Raw genomic sequence first — 12,500 nt, forward strand, 5'->3', positions numbered from 1 at the left:
TGGCACTCGGCCAAACAGTGGCCAAGAAGGGCGCTTTTCAGCGCACGCTTGGACTCCAAAACTCTGCCGCGCCTTTTTCGGCTGCCGCAAATCGAGCAAACGGTGTGTTTCGGACGGCGTTTCGCTTCCGCTACTTGCGAGTGCTTTCGTGGTCCACCCCTCTATAAATACTCGGGAGGCGTCGAAGCCGGTTCTCCAAGCCGGACCCGTAGGTATCGTTGTGTGCTCGCTCTCATTGGCCCGCCTAACCAGAAAATGCCTGCGGTACACCCATTTGGATAAGAGTGCACGCAGATGCGGGCCTCGACGGCTACACATTTCCTCGGGCGGCCGCCTCCCGGCCTCCGTGGAGCGCGGGATGCACGGTCCCATCGACAAGCCTCTCCCGTTTTTACCGTGGCGTCGCGGTTCACCACGGCGGGCGGGTCGGTCTCCTCCGCATAAAAAGGGGGACCCCCGCTTTTTGTTCCACGAAATCGCACAAGCTTTTTTCGCATCCACGGTTTGCCACCGCACACCAAAATGCCGATCCGGCTGCCTACTTTAGCCAACAGGTGGAGCCAGGCGCGCCGTACTTGCGCGGCACTTCCCACGTCCACCGAAGTCGGTGCCAAGGACCACTTTCGGCGCCGGAGCCGCGTACGAGCCTACTCGAGGCGGAAGAACGAAGCCAGCAAGGGCCTGGCCGCAAGTGCGTTCAATTGTCGGGACGTCCAAGTCCCTCGTTCTTCCGTGCTTCCTCTTTCGGCAAGTCGTTGCGGCACCTTCCCAAAGCGCGCAGACCCGCTAATCGCGACGAGCGCGACGTGGCCGTGCCGCCTTTCCCTCGGCAGCAAGCAAAACGCCTGGCAACGTCGACGCTCCCCTAACCGCGATCTCGCACCGTGTTTCGTGTGGCGAATTCAAAAGCCGGCCGGCGCTGCTGCAACCATTACGGTCGGTACGCATACGCCGCGGAGGGCGGGACGGTCATCGGAGCGTGCGGTTCCTCCATCGAGTACTGCGCACCTCGGCCGTCGCATCGCCGTGCCATGACCGGCCGCGCGTCAACGCGAACCGGTGCCAGCGAGATCCCTCGCCTGCAAGAACCGACCGGCAGCCTCCGTCACCCGAGGACGCGGAGGCGCTTGCCGCGGACGGCGGGACGGTATGCACTGGTGCACAGCGGACCCGTCACATCGCCAGTTCCTTGACCGACCGCCGACGCTTGTGCCGTTCCTCTCGTACTTGGCAGTCGCCGCGCGATTGTCGGGTCTCGTTCTTGCACGCTCGAACGGTCGGGAGGGCACTCGGCTGGCGTTTCGGGAACGCGCAGCCTCGCCTTCTACCGACGTAACCACGACTCGCCGTTCGCGCTCCGCCGCTCCTGTTTACAGTACTAGGCGGTCCCGCAGCGGTCGGGTCGCGCATTTCGAGCGCTTCGAGCCACGGTGCAGTGGCGGGTCGAAAGCCGACCTATGAGTGCGTTGCGCCGTTTGTACCCGCGTCCGCCACCTGGCCGACCGTCCAAGGTCGCGGTGTTGGCGTCCGCTGGGCGCAACAATTTGTCACGGGGTGCCGCTCCACATTCAGGCAGCCCCGTGGGGAAAAGCCGACCCCGCGTCCAAACGGGGTCAGCGGCAGAAAGTGTCGGGCGCAGACGCAGCTGAGGCGCTCACCCTTCACAATCCGTTAATGATCCTTCCGCAGGTTCACCTACGGAAACCTTGTTACGACTTTTACTTCCTCTAAATGATCAAGTTTGGTCATCTTTCCAACAGACCGGCGCAACCGAAAGGCCGCGCCGGACATCGGTCCGAAGACCTCACTAAATCATTCAATCGGTAGTAGCGACGGGCGGTGTGTACAAAGGGCAGGGACGTAATCAACGCGAGCTTATGACTCGCGCTTACTGGGAATTCCTCGTTCAAGGGGAACAATTGCAAGCCCCTATCCCAATCACGAAAGAAGTTCCACGGGTTACCCAGTCTTTTCAGACAGGGATAAAGACACGCTGCTTCCTTCAGTGTAGCGCGCGTGCGGCCCCGGACATCTAAGGGCATCACAGACCTGTTATTGCTCTGTTTCGTGCGGCTAGGAGCCGCTTGTCCCTCTAAGAAGGTTGTAAGGTGCTGGGAACCCCGCACCTATTTAATAGGCTAGAGTCTCGTTCGTTATCGGAATTAACCAGACAAATCGCTCCACCAACTAAGAACGGCCATGCACCACCATCCACCGAATCAAGAAAGAGCTCTCAATCTGTCAATCCTCCCAGTGTCCGGGCCGGGTAAGTTTTCCCGTGTTGAGTCAAATTAAGCCGCAGGCTCCACTCCTGGTGGTGCCCTTCCGTCAATTCCTTTAAGTTTCAGCTTTGCAACCATACTTCCCCCGGAACCCAAATACTTTGGTTTCCCGGAAGCTGCCCGCCGAGTCATTTGAGTAACTCAGGCGGATCGCTGGTTGGCATCGTTTATGGTCAGAACTAGGGCGGTATCTGATCGCCTTCGAACCTCTGACTTTCGTTCTTGATCAATGAAAACATTCTTGGCAAATGCTTTCGCAGTAGTTCGTCTTGCGACGGTCCAAGAATTTCACCTCTAGCGCCGCAATACGAATGCCCCCGTCCGTCCCTCTTAATCATTACCTCGTATTCCAAAAACCAACAGAACAGAAACGAGGTCTTGTTCTATTATTCCATGCAAGTTTATTCAGGCGACTCGCCTGCGTTGAGCACTCTAATTTTTTCAAAGTAAAAGCACCGGCCATCTCGAGGCACACAATGAAGTGCACCAAGAAAGAACCGGCATGATGTTCAGTCCGAGCCGTCGCATCGGGTAGATGCACTACTCGTCTGGAACTGAGATCCAACTACGAGCTTTTTAACCGCAGCAGCTTTAGTATACGCTATTGGAGCTGGAATTACCGCGGCTGCTGGCACCAGACTTGCCCTCCAATTGATCCTCGTTAAAGGATTTAGAGTGTACTCATTTCAATTACGGGGCCTCAAAAGAGTCCCGTATTGTTATTTTTCGTCACTACCTCCCCGTGCCGGGAGTGGGTAATTTGCGCGCCTGCTGCCTTCCTTGGATGTGGTAGCCGTTTCTCAGGCTCCCTCTCCGGAATCGAACCCTGATTCTCCGTTACCCGTAACAACCATGGTAAGCAAGTAACCTACCATCGAAAGTTGATAAGGCAGACACTTGAAAGAAACGTCGCCGGCTCGTGGCCATGCGATCAGCACAAAGTTATCCAGAGTCACCACACAATACGGGCCGAAACCCGATCGATCTTGGTCTAATAAAAGCACCCGTTACCCAAAGGGCTCCAGGCTCACTGCATGTATTAGCTCTAGAATTGCCACAGTTATCCAAGTAGGAAGAAACGATCTAAGGAACCATAACTGATTTAATGAGCCATTCGCGGTTTCGCCTTATTTCGGCATGTACTTAGACATGCATGGCTTAATCTTTGAGACAAGCATATGATTACTGGCAGGATCAACCAGGTAATCGTTCGACTGCGCGTCCGTCCTCGCCCTCGGCGGGCCGGACGCAGTCTGTGTGCGGCGGAGGCCACCTTCAGGCGCCCCAACACGCTTATTTTGCACTCCGAGATGACGGCGTTCGAGCTCGCTACGGCACAACCTTCCCGAAAGACGAGTGGGAGCCGTGCGGCAAGAAGCACGTTCATGCTCGCTCTTTTTCGTTGCATCGACTCGGTCGCGCCGTGCGGGTTGCCCAAGCCCGCTGCACTGTCGGTGGACCGGCCGGAACTAGCAACGGAGCCGAGACTGCAAAGCCGCCAGACGACGGGTCACGCCCGCGTCTTCGGCGCTTTCGCATCTGAATCGCCCGAGGACGACACGGAACACACCTCGATATCGTGGTAAAACGGCACCGTCCGACAACCAGCCCCTAACGCATCAAGCGGATGAGGCTGCAGACGACTGCCGTGGATTCCCCTGGAGCAGACCCGAGGACACGCTTGACGAGGCCGAAGCCCGCCGCATATCAGACACCCGGTCGCTTTCGCGTACGCCGCTCACGAGAACCCCCACATAATAGCAGCGATAAGTACCCAGACCTCCTTGGGCCCTAATACGAGCGTACTCGAGAAAATTTCACCGCGGGTGTGCCCCGAAACGTGTGGCATGTTGAGCGTGCCACAAGTCTACGTCGCTCTCAAACCCGCCGAGGTCGTAGAATTTGCGACCCTACTCACGAAATTCCCACCGAGGATACGGCCGCAAACGTACCGCACCTTGGGTAGGCCACGAGTTTGTGCAACACTACGCTGACGGCACAGCACCGAGGTCGTGCGCGCACGCACGGGAAAATTCCGCCGCGGTTTCTGCCGAAAACGTGAGGCACCACGACTCTCCGCAAGTTCGCGTCGACTGCGAAAGACCGAAGTCGTGAACGACGTGTCCGCTACTCGCCGCCGACACGCTGGACACCAAACGTACAACGACTCGACGGCGTCGTAGAGGCCCACGACGCGGTTTTCCTTAACGACGTCTCGGCGTGGCACCGACAGGTTAGAACGGCCGACCAACGTTCCCTGTCCGCCGTTCGGCTCAGTCGAAGGGCTCGGCGACTTCGGCAACGCTGCGAAGCCGCACGGTGACGCACGCCATGTCCCCATTTTTTTTTTTCTTTCTGCGTCTGCCGGGGTGCCCCTATAATAGCAGCGATAAGCACCCAGACCGCCGTGGGTCGCTCGCCCCGGCTGACGTGGTTTTTCGTACTCCTGCGGCGGTCGCCGTCAAGCACGTCCAAATACGCTACTTTCGTGGGCGCATTCACGCTCTTTCGCTTCGCCGGAGTGCCAGCACTCACTCTGCCAAAAACGGCGAACATCCGAGCGGCGGTTCCCACTTTTGCGTCGGCGTCGCAAACCCCGCCCCGGCAGACGAGGTTTGCCGTACTCGTGCGACGGTGGCCGGCGGGCACGTCGAAAGACGCCGATATCGTGCGCGAATTGGCGCACCTTGGCTTCACCGGAGTGCCGCCACTGACTCCTCCAAAAACGGCGAAGATCCGAGCGGCGCTTCCCACTTTCGCATCGGCGTCCCGAACTCCGCCCCGGCTGACGCGGTTTACCGTACTCGTGCGACGGTCGCCGGCGAGCACGTGGAAAGACGCCGATATCGTGCCCGAATCGGCTCCGTTCGGCTTCGCCGGAGTGCCAGCACTGGCTCGGCGAAAGACGACGAACATCCGAGCGACGGTTCTCACTATTGCGTACGCGTCGCAAACCCCGCCCCGGCAGACGCACTTTGCCGTACTCGTGCGACGGTCGCCGGCGAGCACGTAGAAAGACGCCGATATCGTGCCGGAATCGGCCCCGTTTGGCTTCGCCGGAGTGCCAGCACTCACTCGGCCACAAACGGCGAACATCCGAGCGGCGGTTCCCACTTAGCCGTCGGCGTCCCGAACTCCGCCCCGGCAGACGCGGTTGCCGAGCTCGTGCGACTAGCGACCGCGAAGCCGTCTCGCGACGCCGCTTTCGTGCGCGGCTCCCACTGCGACCTGGGTCACCCGAGGTCGACGAGCAAAAAAGAATGTCGAAAAAAATTTTTTTTTTTTTTGCGTCTGCCGGGGTGCCCCTATAATAGCAGCGATAAGCACCCAGACCGCCATGGGTCGCTCGCCCCGGCTGACGTGGTTTTTCGTTTTCCTGCGGTGGTCGTCGTCAAGCACGTCCAAACACGCCACTTTCGTGGGCGCATTCGCGCTCTTTCGCTTCGCCGGAGTGCCAGCACTCACTCTGCCAAAAACGGCGAACATCCGAGCGGCGGTTCCCACTTTTGCGTCGGCGTCGCAAACCCCGCCCCGGCAGACGAGGTTTGCCGTACTCGTGCGACGGTGGCCGGCGGGCACGTCGAAAGACGCCGATATCGTGCGCGAATTGGCGCACCTTGGCTTCACCGGAGTGCCGCCACTGACTCCTCCAAAAACGGCGAAGATCCGAGCGGCGCTTCCCACTTTCGCATCGGCGTCCCGAACTCCGCCCCGGCTGACGCGGTTTACCGTACTCGTGCGACGGTCGCCGGCGAGCACGTGGAAAGACGCCGATATCGTGCCCGAATCGGCTCCGTTCGGCTTCGCCGGATTGCCAGCACTGGCTCGGCGAAAGACGACGAACATCCGAGCGACGGTTCTCACTATTGCGTACGCGTCGCAAACCCCGCCCCGGCAGACGCACTTTGCCGTACTCGTGCGACGGTCGCCGGCGAGCACGTAGAAAGACGCCGATATCGTGCCGGAATCGGCCCCGTTTGGCTTCGCCGGAGTGCCAGCACTCACTCGGCCACAAACGGCGAACATCCGAGCGGCGGTTCCCACTTAGCCGTCGGCGTCCCGAACTCCGCCCCGGCAGACGCGGTTGCCGAGCTCGTGCGACTAGCGACCGCGAAGCCGTCTCGCGACGCCGCTTTCGTGCGCGGCTCCCACTGCGACCTGGGTCACCCGAGGTCGACGAGCAAAAAAGAATGTCGAAAAAAAATTTTTTTTTTTTTTGCGTCTGCCGGGGTGCCCCTATAATAGCAGCGATAAGCACCCAGACCGCCATGGGTCGCTCGCCCCGGCTGACGTGGTTTTTCGTTTTCCTGCGGTGGTCGTCGTCAAGCACGTCCAAACACGCCACTTTCGTGGGCGCATTCGCGCTCTTTCGCTTCGCCGGAGTGCCAGCACTCACTCTGCCAAAAACGGCGAACATCCTAGTGGCGGTTCCCACTTTTGCGTCGGCGTCGCCAACCCCGCCCCGGCATACGCGGTTTGCCGTACTCGTGCGGCGGTGGCCGGCGGGCACGTCGAAAGACACCGATATCGTGCGCGAGTCGATGCTTCTTGGTCTCGCAGGAGGGCCGCCACTCACTCCTGCAAAAACGGCGAAGATCCGAGCGGCGCTTCCCACTTTTTCGTCGGCGTCGCAAACCTCGCCCCGGCAGACGCGCTTTGCCGTACTCGTGCGACGGTCGCCGGCGAGCACGTCGAAATACGCCGATATCGTGCCCGAATCGGCCCCGTTTCGCTTCGCCGGAGTGCCAGCACTCGCTCGGCCAAAGACGACGAACATCCGAGCGACGGTTCCCACTATTGCGTACGCGTCGCGAACCCCGCCCCGGCAGACGCGGTTTGCCGTACTCGTGCGGCGGTGGCCGGCGGGCACGTCGAAAGACGCCGATATCGTGCACGAATTGGCGCTCCTTGGCTTCACCGGAGTGCCAGCACTCACTCGGCCAAAAACGGCGAACATCCGAGCAGCGGTACCCACTTAGCCGTCGGCATCCCGAACTCCGCGCCGGCTGACGCGGTTGCCGAGCTCGTGCGACTAGCGACCGCGAACGCGTCTCGCGACGCCGCTTTCGTGCGCGGCTCCCATTGCGACCTGGGTTACCCGAGCTCGACCAGCAAAAAAGAAGGTCGAAAATTTTTTTTTTTTTTTCTGCGTCTGCCGGGGTGCCCCTATAATAGCAGCGATAAGCACCCAGACCGCCGTGTGTCGCTCGCCCCGGCTGACGTGGTTTTTCGTACTCCTGCAGCGGTCGCCGTCACGCACGTCCAAATACGCCACTTTCGTGGGCGCATTCGCGCTCTTTCGCGTCGCCGGAGTGCCAGCACTCACTCTGCCAAAAACGGCCAACATCCGAGCGGCGGTTCCCACTTTTGCGTCGGCGTCGTAAACCCCGCCCCGGCAGACGCGGTTTGCCCTACTCGTGCGACGGTCGCCGGCGAGCGCGTCGAAAGACGCCGATATCGTGCGCTAATTGGCGCTCCCTGGCTTCTCCGGAGTGCCGCCACTCACTCCTCCAAAAACGGCGAAGATCCGAGCGGCGTTCTCCACTTTCGCATCGGCGTCCCGAACTCCGCCCGGGCTGACGCGGTTTACCGTACTCGTGCGACGGTCGCCGGCGGGCACGTCGAAAGACGCCGATATCGTGCCGTAATCGGCCCCGTTTGGCTTCGCCCGTGTGCCAGCACTCACTCGGCCAAAAACGGCGAACATCCGAGCAGCGTTTCCCACTTTCGCATCGGCGTCCCGAAGCCCGCCCCGGCAGACGCGGTTTGCCCTACTCGAGCGACGGTCGCCGGCGATCACGTCGAAAGGCGCCGAATTCGTGCACGAATCGATGCTTCTTGGTCTCGCAGGAGGGCCGCCACTCACTCCTGCAAAAACGGCGAAGATCCGAGTTGCGCTTCCCACTTTTTCGTCGGCGTCCCGAACTACGCCCCGGCTGACGCGGTTTACCGTACTCGTGCGACGGTCGCCGGCGGGCACTTCAAAATACGCCGATTTCGTGGGCGCATTCACGCTGTTTCGCTTCCCCGGAGTGCCAACACTCACTCTGCCGAAAGCGGCGATCATCCGAGCGGCGGTTCCCACTTTTGCGTCGGCTTCGCAAACGGCGCCCCGGCAGACGCGCTCGTGCGACGTACTCGTGCGACGGTCGCCGGCGAGCACGTCGAAAGACGCCGATATCGTGCTCGAATCGACCCCGTTTCGCTTCGCCGGAGTGCTGCCAGTCACGGCGCAGAAAACGGCGAACAAGTGTTTTTTTTTTTTTTTTTCCTAGAATTTGTGTTATAGAAGGCACATTTGATATCGGACGATAATTTTCAACTTTATCACGCGCACCGATTTTCGTGTAGAGGTTTGCAAGTTTATGGGAATTTCTCCACTTGGAATAATGCGATTTAGTAGTACTACGAGAACTTCATGGATGTACTCAAGGGTACGGGGCAAGTCAGTTACGTCAACACCTGCAGATTTTTTACACTTCAAACTGAAAATTGTTGGTTGTGAGTCCTCGTGTGATATTAAAGGCCGATTCGCTAACACATAGAACAAAGAAAGAAAGGAAGAAAAAACGCCCGCGCTCGCTCAAGAAACCTGGGTTCGCAACAAGTGGCAACAACAAGCAACCGAGCGAGTGCGCCAAAACCCGTGGCGGCCGAACAAACGCGAAGTCCCAACCGCGTCAGCCGGGGCGGCACGGGACAGGAAAAATCACTTCAGCCGGGGCGGCGGGGCACCGAATAAACCTCGTCACCTCGTCGCAGGATAAAAGAGGAAACAAAAAGTCTAAACAGCGTCTGCTGGAGCGAATGCGTAATAAAACAACAACAACAACAAAAAAAAAAAACACCCGCGCTCAAGAAGTCTGCAATCACCACAAAAGGCGACTGTGACCGAGCAGCGTCAGCCGGGGCCGTGCGGAAACGGAAAAACCGCGACTACCGGGGCGTCGAGGCACCGAAAAATCCACTTCAGCCGCGGCGAAAAAAAAAAACAAAAAGAAAGACGGAGGGGGGGGGGGGGAACCACGTCTGCCGGGGCGAAGGAAAAAAAAAAACGCGTCTGCCGGGGCGAGCCCGGGTGCGGCACCACCGGGAAAACTGTGGCAAACAGACATGGCGATCGAGTGAGTGGGCCGCCAGCCAGGCTCAGCCAAAAAGTGCAAAGTCCGAACTGCGTCAGCCGGGGCGGCAAAAACCACGTCAGCCGGGGCGGCGCAAAAAACCGCGTCTGCCGGGGCGGCACGAAACCGCGTCAGCCGGGGCGGCGCGAAAACTGCGTCAGCCGGGGCGAAAGAAAAAAAAAAAAAAAACGCGTCTGCCGGGGCGAGCCCGGGTGCGGCACCACCGGGAAAACTGTGGCAAACAGACATGGCGATCGAGTGAGTGGGCCGCCAGCCAGGCACAGCCGAAAAGTGCAAAGTCCGAACCGTGTCAGCCGGGGCGGCAAAAAACCGCGTCAGCCGGGGCGGCGCAAAAAACCGCGTCCGCCGGGGCGGCACGAAACCGCGTCTGCCGGGGCGGCGCGAAAACTGCGTCAGCCGGGGCGAGCCCGGGTGCGGCACCACCGGGAAAACTGTGGCAAACAGACATGGCGATCGAGTGAGTGGGCCGCCAGCCAGGCTCAGCCAAAAAGTGCCAAGTCCGAACTGCGTCAGCCGGGGCGGCAAAAAACCGCGTCAGCCGGGGCGGCGCAAAAAACCGCGTCTGCCGGGGCGGCGCGAAAACCGCGTCTGCCGGGGCGGCGCGAAAACTGCGTCAGCCGGGGCGAAAGAAAAAAAAAAACGCGTCTGCCGGGGCGAGCCCGGGTGCGGCACCACCGGGAAAACTGTGGCAAACAGACATGGCGATCGAGTGAGTGGGCCGCCAGCAAGGCTCAGCCAAAAAGTGCTAAGTCCGAACTGCGTCAGCTGGGGCGGCAAAAAACCGCGTCTGCCGGGGCGGCACGAAACCGCGTCAGCCGGGGCGGCGCGAAAACCGCGTCTGCCGGGGCGGCACGAAACCGCGTCAGCCGGGGCGGCGCGAAAACTGCGTCAGCCGGGGCGAGCCCGGGTGCGGCACCACCGGGAAAACTGTGGCAAACAGACATGGCGATCGAGTGAGTGGGCCGCCAGCCAGGCACAGCCGAAAAGTGCTAAGTCCGAACTGCGTCAGCCGGGGCGGCAAAAACCGCGTCAGCCGGGGCGGCGCGAAAACCGCGTCTGCCGGGGCGGCACGAAACCGCGTCAGCCGGGGCGGCGCGAAAACTGCGTCAGCCGGGGCGAGCCCGGGTGCGGCACCACCGGGAAAACTGTGGCTAACAGACATGGCGATCGAGTGAGTGGGCCACCAGCCAGGCTCAGCCAAAAAGTGCTAAGTCCGAACTGCGTCAGCCGGGGCGGCAAAAACCGCGTCAGCCGGGGCGGCGCAAAAAACCGCGTCTGCCGGGGCGGCACGAAACCGCGTCAGCCGGGGCGGCGCGAAAACTGCGTCAGCCGGGGCGAAAGAAAAAAAAAAAACGCGTCTGCCGGGGCGAGCCCGGGTGCGGCACCACCGGGAAAACTGTGGCAAACAGACATGGCGATCGAGTGAGTGGGCCGCCAGCCAGGCACAGCCGAAAAGTGCCAAGTCCGAACTGCGTCAGCCGGGGCGGCAAAAAACCGCGTCAGCCGGGGCGGCGCAAAAAACCGCGTCTGCCGGGGCGGCACGAAACCGCGTCAGCCGGGGCGGCGCGAAAACTGCGTCAGCCGGGGCGAGCCCGGGTGCGGCACCACCGGGAAAACTGTGGCAAACAGACATGGCGATCGAGTGAGTGGGCCGCCAGCCAGGCTCAGCCAAAAAGTGCCAAGTCCGAACTGCGTCAGCCGGGGCGGCGCAAAAAACCGCGTCTGCCGGGGCGGCGCGAAAACCGCGTCTGCCGGGGCGGCGCGAAAACTGCGTCAGCCGGGGCGAAAGAAAAAAAAAACGCGTCTGCCGGGGCGGCAAAAAACCGCGTCTGCCGGGGCGGCACGAAACCGCGTCAGCCGGGGCGGCGCGAAAACCGCGTCTGCCGGGGCGGCACGAAACCGCGTCAGCCGGGGCGAGCCCGGGTGCGGCACCACCGGGAAAACTGTGGCAAACAGACATGGCGATCGAGTGAGTGGGCCGCCAGCCAGGCACAGCCGAAAAGTGCTAAGTCCGAACTGCGTCAGCCGGGGCGGCAAAAACCGCGTCAGCCGGGGCGGCGCAAAAACCGCGTCTGCCGGGGCGAATGCAAAAAAAACAAAGAAAAAAGCCCGCGCTTAATCAAAAGAAAACAAAGAAAAAAGCTTGCGCTTAATCAAAAGAAAACAAACAAAAAAAGTTCGCGCTTAAGCCTGGCGGTGGAACCACCGGGGCAAACAGACCTGGCGATCGAGTGAGTGGGCCGCCAGCCGGGGTGAGCCAAAAAGTGCAAAGTCGGAACCGCGTCAGCCGGGGCGGCGCGAAAACCGCGTCAGCCGGGGCGGCGCAAAAACTGCGTCAGCCGGGGCGGCACGGAAAAACGAAAACCGCGTCAGCCGGGGCGGCACGGAAAAACGAAAACCACGTCAGCCGGGGCGACATCAAAATGAGGAAAAAAAAAAAAAACTGCCTTAGGACACCTGCGTACACTTTCATGCGTTTGGGCATATCTCTCTGTAACACGCGCGCCCCTCGTTACGCGCGGCACTCTGTTTTCTCCGACACCCATATTTCGGCGGCATGTGGCACGCGCGCCCGTCCCTACGCACGGCACACCGCAGTGCTTTCTCGATATTTTTCTTTTCCTCCAACACCGTCATCTATAGGCTTTTAGTGACCTGTTGCTCGTGGCAAAAGTTCGCTAGCTCTGACACCTCTTGCATGCGCACCGTTTTTGCGCACGGTGCTATGCCGCAAAGCACGGCAGTCGCATGCGTTTCTCTCAGGCACCTCTTTTTTGACACAACGCTGTGGTGCTTAGAAACACACCCGCCGCTTTTGCGCACAGAACTCCACCGTACAGCACGGTAGTCACGTTTGTTCCACACGAACAGCAGTGTGCATCGTGCTACGACACTTTGAAAGCTTTTTCTTCCGAGTCTCGACCGCGCTGTTCCTTTCGTACTTGGCGCGGTTTTGGGACCAGCTTTGTTTTAAACCCCTACTGCGCGCCGTTCCTTTCGTACTTGGCGCGGTTCAGGGTTTGTTTCGAGCCCTTAGCCGCGCTGTTCCCTCCGTACTTGGCGCGGTTTAGGGTCG

The 12,500-nt window shown here is 60.4% G+C and overlaps 1 non-coding gene across 1 annotated transcript; it reads right to left on the reverse strand.

Moving 5' to 3' along the window:
* Positions 1–1,672: 1,672 nt before the first annotated feature.
* Positions 1,673–3,487, reverse strand: LOC142794824 (small subunit ribosomal RNA). The gene has a single exon (XR_012892647.1). It is a non-coding gene; the product is annotated as a small subunit ribosomal RNA (ribosomal RNA).
* Positions 3,488–12,500: the final 9,013 nt, after the last annotated feature.

The sequence above is a fragment of the Rhipicephalus microplus genome, unplaced genomic scaffold (genome assembly GCF_043290135.1).
Source record: "Rhipicephalus microplus isolate Deutch F79 unplaced genomic scaffold, USDA_Rmic scaffold_509, whole genome shotgun sequence".
NCBI lineage: Eukaryota > Metazoa > Arthropoda > Arachnida > Ixodida > Ixodidae > Rhipicephalus > Rhipicephalus microplus.